The sequence below is a fragment of the Lipotes vexillifer genome, unplaced genomic scaffold (assembly GCF_000442215.2).
Source record: "Lipotes vexillifer unplaced genomic scaffold, Lipotes_vexillifer_v1.1 scaffold98, whole genome shotgun sequence".
Classification (NCBI taxonomy): Eukaryota; Metazoa; Chordata; class Mammalia; order Artiodactyla; family Lipotidae; genus Lipotes; species Lipotes vexillifer.
Window position 1 is genome coordinate 898,835 of NW_006799611.1, and position 17,303 is coordinate 916,137.

General features: G+C 41.8%; 1 protein-coding gene and 1 non-coding gene across 2 annotated transcripts in view; both read left to right on the forward strand.

Moving 5' to 3' along the window:
• The first annotated feature begins 1,480 nt into the window (after positions 1 to 1,480).
• TRNAG-CCC (transfer RNA glycine (anticodon CCC)) lies at positions 1,481 to 1,553 on the forward strand. Its single transcript has one exon. It is a non-coding gene; the product is annotated as a tRNA-Gly (tRNA).
• Positions 1,554 to 9,379: 7,826 nt separating this feature from the next.
• The window catches only part of ZBTB43 (zinc finger and BTB domain containing 43), a 16,911-nt gene continuing 8,987 nt past the window's right edge, over positions 9,380 to 17,303 (forward strand). The window contains exons 1-2 of the mRNA XM_007471709.1: positions 9,380 to 9,408; positions 13,089 to 13,212. The gene's annotated coding sequence lies outside the window, so the exon portion shown is untranslated. The remainder of the gene's footprint in view (positions 9,409 to 13,088; positions 13,213 to 17,303) is intronic.

Consider the following 17,303-nt stretch of genomic DNA (forward strand, 5'->3'; position numbering starts at 1 on the left):
GCAACGGGAGAGGCCACAACAGTGAGAGGCCCGCGTACCACAGGGGAAAAAAAAAAAAAAAGATATTAGAGGGAGCAGGGGGAGAGCTGGGGCCAGTCTGTTCATGAGGCTACTAAAGCATCAGTGGTCCGAGCTTGAGCCTTACGAGGAGCAGTCAAAGGGCAGTGTGCCCCCCACTGACCAGTGCCAGGGGTCCCCTCTCAGCTCCACATGCCCCACCTCCAGACCCTGCCTTCAGTACCTAGGGGCAGAACTTTTGGGGGCTCCCTCTCCCAGATGATAAAATCTGGCTTGTGCTTCTGCCAGAGCTCCAGATTCCTCATGCATAGAATGAGATAAGAGCATCACCTACCGCATGGAATTGTAAATATTTAATAGAATAAATGTGAAGTGCTTAGCACAGTGCCTCCTACAGAGTAAATGCCTGAAGAGTGAGTGTGAAGGCTATTGCAGGTGCTATTCAACTTCCCTTGGACTAGATATTGATCCTCCCAGTTATAACCCAGATTTCAGCTAGACTCCTAGGCCTTTAAAAGACAAATATGACCAGCTAAAACCACCACCTCTTCTCCTGTGGAGATCTCAGTGTGTTTCCAAGATGCCTGAAAGTATCCAGGGTGTACCTTTCCTAGTTACCCCTGGATCTAAATGCCAGCCTATGCTGAATTTGTTCTATTTCTGTCGTTGTCTCCAAAGGAACTTGACCCTTCCTTTGATGTACACACACACACACACACACACACACACACACACACACCACTCCTGCAGGGCTTTTGTGGGTCTAACAGCCATTATTGAAAGTCTAGGATGACAGGGGGTGGGGTTAACATCACAAGCATCCAAGCAAAAAACTTAAATTCACATATTAAATATCCTTTATCTTAAATGAACTTTCAGGCTTCCTGCACCAGAGATTTTTCACTGGCCACATCATAAAGCTCCCAGGACTCTCATCAACTTGCAGACCTCTCTATCCCTTTCATCCTTCCTCTTTACCCCCTCTTTCCTGGATAGGCCCCTCTGAGCTCTTCTCATCCCAGTATCAGAGTAACGATGATATATTGAGTTATCAGTCTTAATTCTTCACCCCTCCCTGTGTCCTTTTTCCATGTGACTTTGCATGTCTCCCTCACTAGAACTGGAGTACACCTTCCTACCCCTTGACTGTGGGCTCAGCCATGTGACTTGTATGGCCAGTGTGATGTTAACAGAAATAACAGAAGCAAAAGCATGAAATATGCTTGCACAGTGAGGCTTCATCTCTTACATCTCTGTATTCCATGAGAAGAGCTTCCCCTGGTTAGCTACCATCACTTCAGCTGGGCCCCAAAATGAAAACACATGGGCAGACCTGAGCCCAACCTGTCATGAGGAGCCAGACCCAGCTGGACCCACAGCTTGAAGCAGAGCTGCCCAGCTGAGCCCAGCTTAGCTGACCTGCAGACACGAGCGAAGATAAATCATTGTTTTTTTCGGGACTTCCCTGGTGGTCCGGTAGGTAAGACTCTGCACTCCCACTGCAGGGGGCCCAGGTTCGATCCCTGGTCGGGGAACCAGCTACCACATGCAGGTCGCAACTAAGAAGTCGGCATGCCGCGACTGAAAAAAAAGATCCCACATGCTGCAACGAAGACCCGGTGCAGCCAAAGTCAACAAATAATATATAAAATAAAATAAAATCTTTTTAAAAACCACTTTAAGAAATCATAGTTGTTTTAAGCTACTGAGTTTGGGGCTGAGTCGTTTTGCAGTAATAGCAGACCAATACAGTAATCGGTGCTGAAAGTGGGAGGTTGCAATACAAGTCACTGAATTTGGGACCAGTCAATAAGCAGCAACAAAACATTTACAGGAGGCTGGGAAACAGGGGGGAAACTGTTATAGGAGACAAGAAAAGGCAGCCTGTGTTAAGTAGTGAGAAACATTTAACAAGAGAGTTGTGTATGAAGATATAAATAGCAGAAAATGTGTCTAATGAACTTTTAGAGTTGGGGGAAGACATCTAAAGACAAAATGTCAAAAATATGACTTTCTTGCTGCTGGATAAAGTTGAAATGTTACTACTACAGGAAAGAGATGTGCTCAGAAAAGAACTGGCCAGTTTGGGAAGCAAGAGTTAGGGGGAATACAGAGTCCAGAGCTTGCTAGGTTGAAAAATAAAACGCTATCTCCAACCTCTCCAGCCAATAAAAGATTTAAAAAATTAAGAATCTTAAATAAAAACACAGTTTGTGGGCAATAATCAAATCAAGACCATGGATCATTTCACCTGACAAAAATGTTCCTAGAAAGAGTAAGGGTGCAACCCCACAAAATCATGATGTCCCAAATTACCAGAAGTTAATCGAGTCTATAGAAAGAGGCACATGTCAGAAAGCATTGTGAGTAAGCATTTGTCACATGGAATTGACTAGAAACACACAAATTGAAAATCCAAAATGTTTTTGAGAGCTATGTATTGGCAAAAGCGTCATCATCCTAGGCAGAGATTTTCCCAATTATCTATGGGACAGAGAAAGCTGATCGGCCACCAAGCAGTGTATATTCCTCAATACTCTCTGCAAGATGCTCTTCAAATTAACCCAGGGAGCTGTTGGAAAAGGAAGAATTTCCCAGAGAGCAGAACCAAGAACTGTAGAGAACAGACTGAGAGCCACTTCTAGAGAGGAGCCAGGGACCTAATCAAGGAGCACACTGTAAGGTCGGATCTTAACAAACAAACGGCACCGCGAAACAGAGGAAAGCTTCAAGTGAGCTTTAATTAGGGAGCGCTCCCCGGCGAGGTTCACCGGCCCGAGAGAAAGGGGCCAGAGAAGTCGCACCCGGGCGAGGGTTGGGCAAGATTTTATAGGGGAAGAAGGGAAAGGGGTGTGGTGAATCTGGGAGGGCGCAGGGTATTCCTTATTTGGTGGTCTTTTCGGGTATCCTGGGGGACCGTTAGTCCCGCCCCTCGAAAGGCGGGAAGGCTGGGCTGGGTGCAAAGTCCCCAGGTCAGTTACTGGAACTGGGGTGGTCCGGAATGTCTCCAGGTCAGTTTCTGGAACTGGGTGGTCCGGAGAGTTTCGGTCTGATGCAACCTGTGAATCTGATTGTGTTCCCCTGCCTCGGGCCAGTTGGCCTTACACACACTAATCCCAGGATGGGGATTTTTTTAAAAGGGGCAAAAGATTTGAACAAACTCTGCACCACAGAAGAGATGAATATGGCAGACGTGCACATGAAAAGATGCTCAACATTGTTAGTCATTAGGAGAATGTAAAATAAAACCACATGAGATATCACTACATGTCTATTAAAATGACTTTTAAAAACTGTTAATACCAAGTATAAAAGGAAGGATGTGGAGCAATGGAATTCTCCTACATTGCTTGTGGGACTGTAAAATGATATACTGAACAATGTAAAATGAATCACTGTGGAAAACAATTTGACAGTTTCTTTAAAAGTTAAACATATACTTAGGATACAACCCAGTAATCCCACTCATACTTATTCATACAAGTGAGATGAAAACTTAAAACCTGTACATGAATACTTATAGTGGCTTTATGCATGATTACCAAAAACTGGAAATAATTCAAATGTTCTTCAATTGGAAAATAAACAAACTGCAGTATATCCATATAATGGGATATCACTCAGCAATAAAAAGGAATAAACTACTAATACCACAACAACATGCACTACTCTCAAATGCATTATGCTAAGGAAAGGAAGCCAGACTCAAAATGGTACATACTGTATTATGTACGATTCTTTCTGGAAAAGGCAAAACTACAGGGACAGAAAACAGATTGGTGGTTGCCAGGGGTAAGGGGTTGGCTACGAAGGGACACTGGGGAATTTCTGGAGCTAATGGAACTGTCCTACGTCTTGATTGTGGTTATAGTTACATAACTGCCCGTGTTTGTCAAAAATCATAGAACTATACACCAAAAAGGGTGAATTCTACTGTATGTAATTTGTACCTTAATTTAAAAATGGAAAAAAAACTGCACTAGTAATTTTAACCTATGTTATGCTAAAATAACAAACACTAACTTCAAACTCTAAGAAGCTTATAGCATCAAAAGCATATTTATTTATTACCCTATATTTTAATCTCTGGTCAGCTTAGGGCTCTGCTACATGCAATCTTCACTCTAGGACTCATTTTGATGGGGCAGCCACTTTCTGGAACATTGCTGGTCCCCATGGCAGAGAGAAAGTAGAGAGAGGGAAATTACACATTGGCTCTTAAAGCTTTCACCTGAAAGTGACACGTATCATTTCAATTCCTTTTACATTGGTCAAAGAAAACCACAAGGCCACATCTGTGTTCAAGGGCAGGCCTACCACATATCCAGGAGAAAGACAGGAAATATTTGGTGGACAGCACTCATGAATTCCACAGTCTCCACTCTGATGGTGAATTTGTCGATTTCTCTTAATAATTCTATCAATTTTTACTCTATACCATAGTTTGAGGCTATTATAATATTATGTGGATACAATATAGACTTATTATGTACTCCTGCTGAGTTGAACCTTTCTCATTAAAAAATAGCCTATTTGTATTAGTCATCTTTTGTTAACTTATGCTGCAGTAACAACATGATAGCATGAATCATGCACTCGCTCAAAAAGTACCCACTTGGAAGTGACACACTTCATATTACATTACTCAAAGCAGCCACATGACCACACCTAACTTCAAAATCTCAGTGGCTTACAAGAAGGAGAGTTAATTTCTCACTCATGTTATACATCTTTGGGGGTCATTTGTGGAACTACCCACTCTTCATTCTATCTTATTTTCATTCAAGGATCCAAGCAGAAGGAGCGGTCCCATCTGGGACATGATCTGCTTCTGGCAGAGGGAAAGAACAGTGGTTCTTTTTTTTTTTTTTGTGGTATGTGGGCCTCTCACTGTTGTGGCCTCTCCCGTTGTGGAGCACAGGCTCCGGACGAGCAGGCTCAACGGCCATGGCTCACGGGCCCAGCCGCTCCACGGCATGTGGGATCTTCCCAGACCGGGGCACGAACCCGTATCCCCTGCATCGGCAGGCGGACTCTCAACCACTGCGCCACCAGGGAAGCCCAGAACAGTGGTTCTTAAAGCTCTGCTCAGGAGGGCACACATAATTTCATTCGCTCTTCAGTGACCAAGCCTGAAGTCCATGGGGTGGGAAGTAGGGCCTCTTACAGGGAGGAGTAGCAAATTACTGAGCACAATAATAAAATTCACCACACTATTTTTAGCAGTGCTTTTTGCCTTAAAGTCTATTTCATCCAATGTTAATACAGCTAACAGACCCAGCATGGAATCTCTTTTACCATTCTTTTACTTCAAATTTTCTTTGTGTTTTAAACAGTGTACAGCTAGGAAACTCCCTGGCAGTCAAGTGGTTAGGACTCAGCCCTTTGACTGCCGTGGGCCTGGGTTCAATTCCTGCTCGGGAGACTAAGATCCTGCAAGCTGCACGGCAAAAAATAAAATAAAATCAATTAATTAATTTTAAAAATAAAGAGCGTACAGCTAAAAAATTTTTTTAAAGCTGGTGTTATAATTTTTCTTTTAACTAGAAGGTTTAGGTTTTTTAAAATATACTTACTGTGATTACTGAAATATTTACATTTATTTTTCCACTTTATTTCATGCTTTATATTTTTCCACTTTTTATGTTCTTTTGTTTCTGCCTTTATTCCCTTCCCCTTTTTTCCTTTCCTGCTTTTTAACAATATTACTTTTCTTCCTCTGGTTTGGTCTATAACTATTTTTATTCTTTCCATAGTAAGCCTTGAAATTTTAACATTCATATTTAATTAGAAGTTTAATGTTAATCAATATTTTTATGGACAGTGGAACCAGTCAATTAGATTGATTGAACTAATGGCTCCAATTCTTCACTTTCTCTGTATGCATACCCTTTGCCATAATCCTTCACAGCTCCCTCCTACTACAGCCTTGGACTCAGTCATGTGACCTGCTCTGGCCAATGAGATGTTTTAAAAAAGTCTTGAAAAATGTGGTTGTACATTTCCATTGCTCTCTTTTGTGTCCCTGCCATTGCCATGAGAATTTATCCCAACATCCTGGCTGGTGAGTGAGAGACTCACGGAGAAGAGTCAAGGCTCCCAGTCAAAACGATACTAGATCAGCTGACCCCAGACACGTAGGCAAGCCCAGGCAAGCTTAGCAAAGCTTTCTAACCAACCCCCAGCACACACTAGACATGTGAGCAATAAACAAATATAGCAGCATCCCTCCTAGGTTTTGTGGCTGTTTGTTATGCAATAGTTAACTAACACACACTTTATAGTATTTTAACTTCAGTAATCCTCTTATACTTTATTACGATCGTTCCATTATTTTGGTTTTGCCTTTTTTAATCACACAAATTATAATTGTTCTTGTTTTTTGTCTCTGATGTTTGTTTATCTTTAACCATGTTTGCCATTTCATTTGCTCACTAATCCTTATTAGTCCTCAGATCTTCCTCCTGGGATCATTTTACTTCTTCCTGAAATATATCTTCTATATCAGCAGTTCCCAAATTTCTGGCACCAGGGACCGGTTTTGTGGAAGACAATTTTTCCACGGACCAGGGGTAGGGGGTGGGAGGAGTGGTTTCAGGATGATTCAAGCACATTACATTTATTGTGCACTTTATTTCTATTATTATTACATTGTAATATATAATGGAATAATTATACAACTCACCATAATGCTGACAGCAGGTAGAGCTCAGGCGGTAATGTGAGTGATGGGGAGCGGCTGTAAATACAGATGAAGCTTTGCTCCCTTGCCTGCTGCTCACCTCCTGCTATGTGGTCCAGTTCCTAACAGGCTGCGGACTGGTACCAGTCCATGGCCCGGGGGTTGGGGACCCCTGTTCTAGATCCTTCAGTTAAGTTCTGTTGGTAGTAACTCTTAGTTTTTGTTGATCCAAAAAGTACTATGTTTTCATTTTTGAAAGATTGTTTGCTGAGTATGCAATTCTAGGTATAAGATTATTTTCTCTCATCACAGTAAGGCTATTATATCATTAATGATATTATGTCATGCTATTATTGTTATCATTGTTCCCATTATTGCTGTTGTACAGTCAGGAGTTAGTATCACTGTCATTCCATGGTGGATTATCTGACTTCTGTCTGCTTTTAAATTTTTATTTTTAATTTATTTTTGGCTGTGCTGGGTCTTCATTGCTGTGTGCAGGTTTTCTCTAGTTGCGGCGATCAGGGTCAACTCTTCGTTGCAGTGCACAGGCTTCTCATTGGGGTGGCTTCTCTTGTTGTGAAGCACAGGCTCTAGGCACTTGGGCTTCAGTAGTTGTGGCATGCAGGCTCACTAGTTGCGGTGCACAGGCTTAGTTGCTCGGCAGCATGTGGGATCTTCCTGGACCAGGGCTTGAACCCATGTCTCCTGCATTGGCAGGCAGATTCTTAACCACTGTGCCACCAGGGAAGTCCCCTGTCTGCTTTTAAAATCATCTCATGCTTCTGCAGTTTCACCAGACGGAATCTAGGTTTTCTTTTCCCCTATCCTGCTTGGTATTCACTGGGTTTCCTGAGGATGCTTATCTTTCATTGATTCTGGAAAATTCTCAGCCATCATTATTTGACAATTGCCTGGCTCATATTCACTTTATTATCTTCTAACATAACTGATAAGCATGTGATAGACGTCACTTTTTTAAATTTCCTTGTCTCTGGGATGCTTTTGGGTAATTTTCTTCAAATCTATTTTTTAGCTCACTGATTTCTCTTCAGCTGTATCTGTTATTTAACCTTTCCAATGAGCTATACACTTAAAATGTATCTGACTCTGCCACTTCTCTTCTCAGCTCATGGGTTTCTGTTTTTTGATTGTGGGTTCATATTCATTTGGAAGCCTATCTGTGGGAATTCTTTGAGACCTGGGTTGACGGTGGGTTCTTCTCAAGAGGACTTTGCTTTGGCCAAGTACCATAGGTACTATCTACCCAGATCTATTTTAAATTGAAATGTTCAGCTTGTGGGCTTTTGGACCATGCAAATAGTGTGGCCATGTGATGGCCAGACTTTGGCCATGCATCCACTAGGAAAATGTTTTACCCTTCCACCCAGAACCAAGACAGAGTCAACTTTCCTTGCTGCCTGCCTCTGCAGGGCAGTATTTTGTTTTTTCTCTAGTCTATCCTTCCCCAAAGATATATTCCTTCTTGGGTCCCAACCTAATGTTCCAATTTGTCTGTCATCCTGCCTGGACCCACGTAGATGTCCCCATAGCTGGTAGTAGCATTATTGGTTACCTACCTCCAGAGATGATTTTCAAAATATTTGTCAGTATGGCATATGCACCAAGCCAATCAGAACAGATACAGACTGTACCTGTGCATAACTTCTGAACATTAATTCTAACTTCCTAGGCTTATGTTTCTGCTCCCTTTCTGGCCTCAGATGATTTTCCTGACTTTCTCGCAAGGTTATCTATACATTTAAGAAGTGTATTTTCAATACTTCTCCTAGCAATTTTATATATTTTGTTGCCATTATATTTGGAGATATGTAGTCTATAATATTGCTAGAAATAAAGTCCAAGTAAGTTTATTAGGCTCATGCAACAGACATCCAGGAGTAAGCAGTCCAAAGCTGAGACTGTAGCTTAATGTCATATGAGACCTAGGCTCTCTCAATCTTTCTGCTTTGCAGGCCATGGCAAAGCACTTAAGCAGCACACTCAACTAGAAGTCCTAGTGGACTCCGTAAAAACAAAAACAAAATAAGCAAACGACTTTTCCAGAAGCCCCACTCAATGACTTCTATAATACGTATTATGGGCTAGAAGTTGGTCACATGCCTATGCCTAGTCCAACTACTGGCTAATGAGAATGAGTTTACCACGAAGAGTCTGGACCAATTATGAGTCATTCCCTCCAGTTGGGGTGGAGCTTTTCCCAGGGGCTCCCGGCATAGTGCTTGCCACACAGAGGGCACTGGTCCTTTCATTGAACACTTACTGAGCATCCACTACTAGCCAAAGGCTCTGTGGAGGCACAAAAGGATTTGACACAATCTCTGCTAGACAAACTGAGATAGGTCAAAGGGTTTAGATCTCGGTATCCGCTCAATTCTCAGCGGAGGCCCTAGAGCCCCTAATGCAGATTGACCTGCTCCAAGTTATACTGCGCAGCCGCCGGCTCTCTCTGAGCACGCTCCTGACGCCCCGCCCCAAACGCGAGTCCCGTATGCGCACATCGCTTTCTCTCTGACGCACCCCCGGAAGCACTGGCAGTTTTGGTGGGGGCTGGACCGGGAAGTGTTTCCGGGGGCGGGAGGCGCAGGCTGAGGCGGTTGCGGCGGCGACGGCTTGAACGGGCCTGGCGCCGGCGGTGGCGGAAACTATCCCACCGGTGGGCTATGTGAGCGTCGAGGACTTGGCAGGTATGTCGGAGTCTGGACAACGGGTAGCAGGGGGGGCAGGAAGGGAAACCGGAGAGGTATAAGGGCTTCTCTGCAGGTCGCGGCGCGCGCACCGCTGGCACCGCCAGGCCCATTACGCCGACCGGGATGCTGAAGCCGCGCGCGGGCCGTTGGAGTCCCGGCACCCCGGGTCCGACCCCTACTGTCTCCGGCCAGCCCGGCGCGCGTACTGCGACCCCAAGGCCCCTGAGGCAGCATTTCGTCCAAGGTCACCCCGCGGCGGCGGACCTCAGCGGGCCAGAGCGCTTAGAGATCCTGCCCCCCGTCGGTCCGCCCGCCAGCCTTTCGGGGGCGCCGGGTAGGCGCGGCTTGGCGGCCTCGGAATCGAGTCAAGGCCGGTAGAAAGACTACGCCGGGACTTCGCTGATATCTGCCTCTGTTTACCTCTGTGTTTCACCTTTTTTGTTGTCTGTGTCACCTGTGGTCACATGCCCTTTTTGCGCCTCAACTCGGCTCCTGTCAACTTTGTATTTCTCTCCACTTTGTCTCTCTCGAACCCATCTCTGAGTATCTGGACCCTGTCTTTATTTCTGTTTCCATCTTGCTTCTGTGTCTCCTGACCCTCTGTTTCCCTTTTAGTCCTTAACTTTCATTCATGGCCTGCCTGTCCGTCCAGCTCTTTGCCCATCTGTGTTTCTCTCTCTCTCTGCCAATCGTGTGTCCTTCTGTCTTGTTTTTGCCTCTCCTAACTGGGTTTTCTCTGGGCGAGCCTGCCCTGACCTCTGAGCCATGGAAGGTGACTCATGACCCTGTGAAGCTTCCTGCACGGGTGACAATGTCAGCGACTAGACTGCTGTCTGACCTCAACTCTGACAGGTGTCGCCCAACCTAAGTGTCAGGGTGCAGGAGCTCCTGGAGGACAGAGAGAAGGCCATCTCAGGGCCAAAGTAACTTGATGAATCCTTGCTTTTTCTTACCGTGGTTTTTCAGGCCTGCCCAGCTCCCTACTTCCCTTGCTCCATCAACATGGCCTCCAGGGTTCTAAAGAGCCTGCTTTCTGAGTTACAGCTGCTTAACCAGGTCTGTCTCCAGGCTAAGGAAGGGTCTGAGATCCTCTGCCCCTTGGGGCTCATGGAACAGTAGCAGAATTTCTGGGAGAGCTGTATGCTTAGTTCAGAGATTGTGTCACTGTGTACAGTTAAATTATGAGAAACATAATAATTTGGGGTTCTTCATTCTTTGCTTTACAAAAGTATTCACCGGAGAAATAAGCCAGACACAAAAGAGCAAATATTGTATGAGTCCACTTATATGAGGTATCTAAAATAGGCAAATTCATAGAGACAGAAAGTGGAGTATAGTTTACCAAGGGCTGAGTGGGAAGAGGGAGTGGAGAGTTTAATGGATACAGAGTTTTAGTTTGGGATTATGAAAAAGTTCTGCAAATGGGTAATGGTGATGGTTCCACAACAACATAAATGTGCTTAATGCCACTAATTGTACACTTTAAGTGGTTAAAATGGTAAATTTCATGTTAGGTATATTTTTACCAAAAATAATTGCTAAGTGTAGATTCCTGGAACTAACAAGCGCTATGAAAAATGTGACTTTAAAAATTCATTCTGTAGCTTTTAGGAACATTTAGTTGAACTTACGTTTCTTGATGCCTGCTCTCCACAGCCAAGGTCCTTAGAAAAGGAGTTTGGTTGAAAGAATTTAGTTAAAAATTTCTACTTGTAGCAGGTTCCCACCCTGGCTGTCCCTCCATATTCATTGGATTCAGTGCAGGAATCTGCTACACAAGCAGAAAATTTGAGGAAGATTTTAACTTTTCACATGAAGAAAACTCTTAGGGTTGGAAAAATAGTCTTTTTATTATAATAATGAAAAATTGTGTTATTTTCTTGTGTATTTTCTGATGGGGGAGGCCTTTGTTTTATGTTCTCTCATCTAAGTTATCGGTTTGTCTGTAAGCTAGTTTATCAAGGTTTCTTATAAGGTGTAGCAGCTGAATTACTACCATATTGAATCCTAGATACCATCGATTATTTTATGTACCACCAAGGGAAGAGAAAACACTGTCAATTAAGCTATTACATATGCTTCTTTACATTTTGTTTTTTGCGGTACGCGGGCCTCTCACTGTTGTGGCCTCTCCCGCTGTGGAGCACAGGCTCCGGACACGCAGGCTCAGCGGCCATGGCTCACGGGCCCAGCCACTCCGCGGCATGTGGGATCCTCCTGGACCGGGGCACGAACCCGCGTCCCCTGCATCGGCAGGCGGACTCTCAACCACTGTGCCACCAGGGAAGCCCGCTTCTTCACATTTTTAAACTTATTTAGACTTTTTTTTTTTTTTTGGTTGCGCCGGGTCTTAGTTGGGGCGGACGGGCTCCTTAGTTGCAGCATACGAACTCTCAGCCACGGCATGCACGTGGGATCTTGTTCCCCCACCAAGGATTGAACCCAGGCCCCCTGCATTGGGAGCGCAGAGTCCAAATCACTGCACCACCAGGGAAGTCCCTAGACATTTAAAAATGATACTCTAGTGTATGTATAAAAAGAAGAGAAGTGAAATAAATCGGTTAAAGTGTTCATTAACCTTCTTAACCTTCCTACTCTTGAATACTTTTCAATTCAGAGTTGCATCTGTGCTTTTCCGCAGTGTCATCTTTTGTGCCATCAGAAACGTTGATGAGGCTCTCAGGAATGCTCTATCATTGTCTTAGGCAGAGACAACTGTTACAACTTCCACCTGGACATCACATCCTGATATCAGAAATTTAAAAACGTGAAAAAAATGTGCCTCTTACAATAAGTTGAATATAGTTCTATATTATTTTCATGAACTTTTCCTTTTTACCTTATTTATGTTTGCAATTAGAATAGAAGGAGACTTGTCTTATTTGTAACATACTGAGGAAAAAACTTTTATTTTGTTGGTATGTAGAACATACATACCAGCAAGTGCTGTTTGCTGTTCTTGATTGAGCTTCTTATCCGGAATTCTAATGAATATGAGGGTGCAGTTAAAAACATTTCCTTGGCTTTATTGTAAGGTAATGGCAGGATGACTGATAAGTGGGGAGTTAGTGGTTAGAACAATAACTTCTCTTTTGAATCTCAAAGAATTTACTACAATGGACCATTTGCCCTAATGTTTTTAAGTAAACATTCAGCTGTGACATGAATCAAACTTCACAAAGTAGGTAGCTTGTTTTTTAAAAACCCTAAAATAGGTTTTACTAAGTTCTTTGGCTACAGGGTTCCAATGACAAAATATAGGGGTATTGATTGATAATGGTCTGGAGGCCAAAAACATTTTTGCAAAGGATAGTTTAATTCTGCAAAATTACATAGGTATCTGACCAGTGTTGGTTTCCTATTTTTGACAGATGTACCATGGTAATACAAGATGTTAACATTAAAGGAAAACTGGCTGACAGTCATATGGGAACTCAACATTTTTTGCAACTTTTCTGTAAAACTAAAATTATCCCATAATTAAAAGTTTATTTAAAAAATAAAAAGGCAGAAGCTAAGAAGGTACAGAAACAAAGCTAATATAACCAAAAAATATCAATCGTGATTAATTTTCTTTCTGCCACTCACCCACAAGTATAGTATTTATTAGCAAGGCACTGGTACACAGTGAATAGCATCAGCATCTCTTACATTTTCAACGTGATTTTTCTTTTCAGAAATCAATGTGATTTTAATTTGAAACAAAACTAAGAAATGGGTTCCTCTTCCTTGTTCATTCATACTGCTTTTTGATGGTCATGGCATAAGGAACTTTATCCCAGGAATACAACTCTGCATTAGGTAAGCTATAAACTTGCTAAAAATGCAGTGTTTTAAATTATTTACTAAAATGGTTTCTTTTTCAATAAAAAATAATAATGTAGTTGTATTTAATTGCCCTAGACCGGAAAGGTTCTTTTACTTCTCTTCTGAGGAGTATATATTGCACATTTTAAGGCCAATCACTGCCATACTTTGTACTGTTAGAGCATTTAAATTCCAAGAAATTTTCTGCTAAGTGACGGGGTTTTTTTTAACTTAGAAAAATATTAGATTTGGAATTACGCTTCTGTTTAAATCCTGACATACCACTTCCGAGATATGTGACCTTGGACAGATCTTTTAACCTTCTTGAGCTTTAGTTTAACTCGTGAGTGTGATGGTACAGGGGTATTACCAGACCCAAGTTTACATAGTCTGCTTTGTGAACTGTAAAGCATTTGACTTAAGTATTTTTGTACGCATGGGGTGTTGGTATTATTGTATATTTGTGCCAGTCTAGAGATTTACTAAAGTAATATTTACTGTGTTAAAATGTGCTCTCTACAGTAAGCATGCAAATTATCATATGCCATGATTAAGAAATCTCTGGAGGGCTTCAAGAAAAGTCACTCGTGGGTCGGCTTCCCTATTATATTGTTGTCCTCTGTGTTTTTAGGACATGTAATTGGTATTTAAATAGTGTATAAAACTTGACATACAATTCCTCAGTTGAATAATAAATACAGGCTGCTTTTAAACTTTTCAAAGTTGGAAGGGATCTTGGAGGTCATCTAGTTCAGTGATTCTTTTTATTATTATTATTAATTTATTTTATTTTGGCTGCGTTGGTTCTTTGTTGCTGCGCACGGGCTTTTCTCTAGTTGTGGCGAGCGGGGCTACTCTTCATTGTGGTGTGCGGGCTTCTCATTCTGGTGGCTTCTCTTGTTGCTGAGCACAGGGTCTAGGCACGTGGGCTTCAGTAGTTGTGGCACGCAGGCTCAGTAGTTGTGGTGCACCGGCTTAGTTGCTCCGCGGCATGTGGGATCTCCCCAGACCAGGGCTCAAACCCATGTCCCCTGCATTGGCAGGTAGATTCTTAGCCACTGCACCACCAGGGAAGCACTCGTTCAGTGATTCTTTAATATTTACCCTTTGTCCTCTGCTTTAAAAAAAAGCCAGATAATCTCAGTGAACAATGGAAGGAGTTAGCTGGGATTGATGTGTTTGTTTTAGAATTGTTACTATTGGATTTTTTTTTTTAACTTTGCAAAAGGTGACGTATAAAATTTCTAGTACTTCATTAGGTCTGAAGACGGTGAATAATTTGCTCTGGAGTTTATGAATGTGTTGTACATTGTTTCAGGTATTTATTTGTGAAAATACTCATCTTTACCTTCCATACTGTCTCACCTCTCAGACTCTATTGGGCCTGAGCAAGTGTTTTGAATTTAAATTCCAGGTTCACTGCTTACTGGTTTTATGACCTTAGACAAGTAGTTTAGCCTCTTTGTCTATTTCTTATTCTATACTATAGGAATAAAAAATATCTATCAAGTGGGTTGTTACGAGGATTAAATGAGAATACAAAAAGTGCTTTGCACAGAGTCTTTTACAATACATGCGTTAAATACATGGTAGGTGCTGTTACCTCTCCTACTAATTATGACATTTTCCTAGTTACCCGTTGGGATTGGTAACTACTTTACCTTGCATCACTCTGTTTTTTAAAACTGCTTTATTGAGACATAATTCATAGGTAGTTAAGAGGTTTTTTTAGTATATTTAATGGGTTGTATACCCATCACCACAACTTAATTTTAGAAGTTTTGTCTCCCCTTTAAAAAAAAAACAACTTGCAGTCACTCCTGGCCCAGTAGTTCCTTGCAGCCGCTGATTTACTTTTTGTCTCTGGATTTCCCTATTCTGGGCATTTCATATAAATGAAATCACACAAGATTTAGCCTTTTGTGTCTAACTTCTTTCATTTGGCACAGTGTTTCAAGGCTCAGCCATGTTGTCGTATCTATCAATACTTAATTCTTTTTTATTGCCGAAAGAATGGCATAATACATATAGTATGTAATAAAATGGAATAATATTCCATTTTATAGGTATACCACATTCTATTTATCCAGTCATCATTTGAGGACATTTGAGTTGGTTCCACTTTTTGGCCATTATGAATAATGCTGTTATAGACGTTCATGGATAAGTTTTCTGTGGACATTATGTTTTCATTTCTCTTGGGTATATACCTAAGAGTAGAATTGTTGAGTTACGTGATAACTCTGTTTAACTTTTTTTTTTTTTTTTTTTTTTTGCCGTACGCGGGCCTCTCACTGTTGTGGCCTCTCCCGTTGTGGAGCACGTGCAGGCTCAGCGGCCATGGCTCACGGGCCCAGCCACTCCGCGGCATGTGGGATCTTCCCAGACCGGGGCACGAACCCGTGTCCCCTGCATCGGCAGGCGGACTCTCAACCACTGTGCCACCAAGGAAGCCCCTGTTTAACTTTTTGAGGAGCTGCCAAACTGTTTTCCAAAGTGGCTGCCCCGTTTTACATTCCCACCAGCAATGTATAAGGGTTCTAATCCTTCCATATCCTCTCCAACACTTGTTAGTGTCTGTCTTATTTATCATAGCCATCCAAGTGGGTGAAAAGTGATGTCTCATTGTAGTTTCAATTTGCATTTCCCTAATGAATAATGATATTGAACATCTTTTGTATGCTCTTTTGTATATCTTCTTTGGGGAAATGTCTATTGAAATCCTTTACCCATTTTTCAATTGGGTAGTCTTTTTATTATTGAATTTTAAGAGTTCTTTATGTATTCTGGATACAAGTTACTTATCAATTATATGATTTGAATATATTTTCTCCCATCTTGTAGATTATCTTTTCATTTTCTTTTTTAATAGATCTTTATTGGAGTATAATTTTTTCACAATACTGTGTTAGTTTCTGTTGTACACCAAAGTGAATCAGCCATATGCATGCATATATACCCATTATCCCCTCCCTCTTGAGCCTCCCTCCCATCCACCCTGTCCCACCCCTCTGGGTCATCGCAAAGCACCAAGCTGATCTCCCTGTGCTATGCTGCTGCTTCCCACTAGCTAATTATTTTACATTTGGTAGGTTTTTCATTTTCTTGATAGTATTATGTGTACCTTGGGATACTCTTGCATCTTCCTGCCTACCCAGTCAGTTAGTCCCATCAATTCTGTTTTCCATACCCACTGTTACTTTCATTGCCTCAAACCTAGAGCATATTTACTGAAATCTTAGAATTGACCTTTGTTTCAGACGTGCTCCTGCTTTAAGACCATCAACAGATTATCCTTTCTGAACATACGTCACAGCATGTCACACAGAAGTTTTCAGTGCTGCCTCCAGTGCCCACATTTAAAGCTCAGACTCAGCCTTCAGCAGGATAGGACCAGTCATTCCTTCCAGATTTATCTCTCACCACTCCCTGTCACTTGTAGAAGGAAGCACAGGTAATGATGTACCTGCTACTAGCAGTGGTCTTGAATGGAAAAGAGCTTTTGAGAGGGCCTTCTGGTGGTAATTTTATCATAAAATAGGATCTTGCCCTCAGTGTGGTGGTACCAGTAACTCAATTTTTTCAGTGTGTCACACTCATAATACACTCAGCCTACAAGAGATTAAAATAAACCAGAATGCCATTTGGTTTATAATGTTTCTTTCTGTGTTAATAAGTGAGATAGGCTTACAGTTTTTGCTTTGTTGTCCAGTTTTGATAGCATGCTTTTATAAAAAATAATTAGCAAATTTTCTCCTTTGTTCCCTTTCTCCCTTCTTCCCCCTCTGAAACAGTTTATATAGCATAGGAATTAGTTTTAAAGAATTTTCCCGTTGTGCTTTGGGCAGTCATTTGATTATGTTTTATCATTTCTCCATAGTTACTGATCTGTTAGATTTCTATATTTTTCTATAAAGTTTTTATCAATGAGACTTTAAAATTTATTAGGGGAAAATTGTTTTCTATTTTAAAGTTTCTATCATGTGATCATATTTCATTTCTTATTCCTAATTTTGTGAATTTGACATTTCTAGATTTATTATTGTGTAATCACTTGTAATCAAATGAGCTCATGTATGCATTCC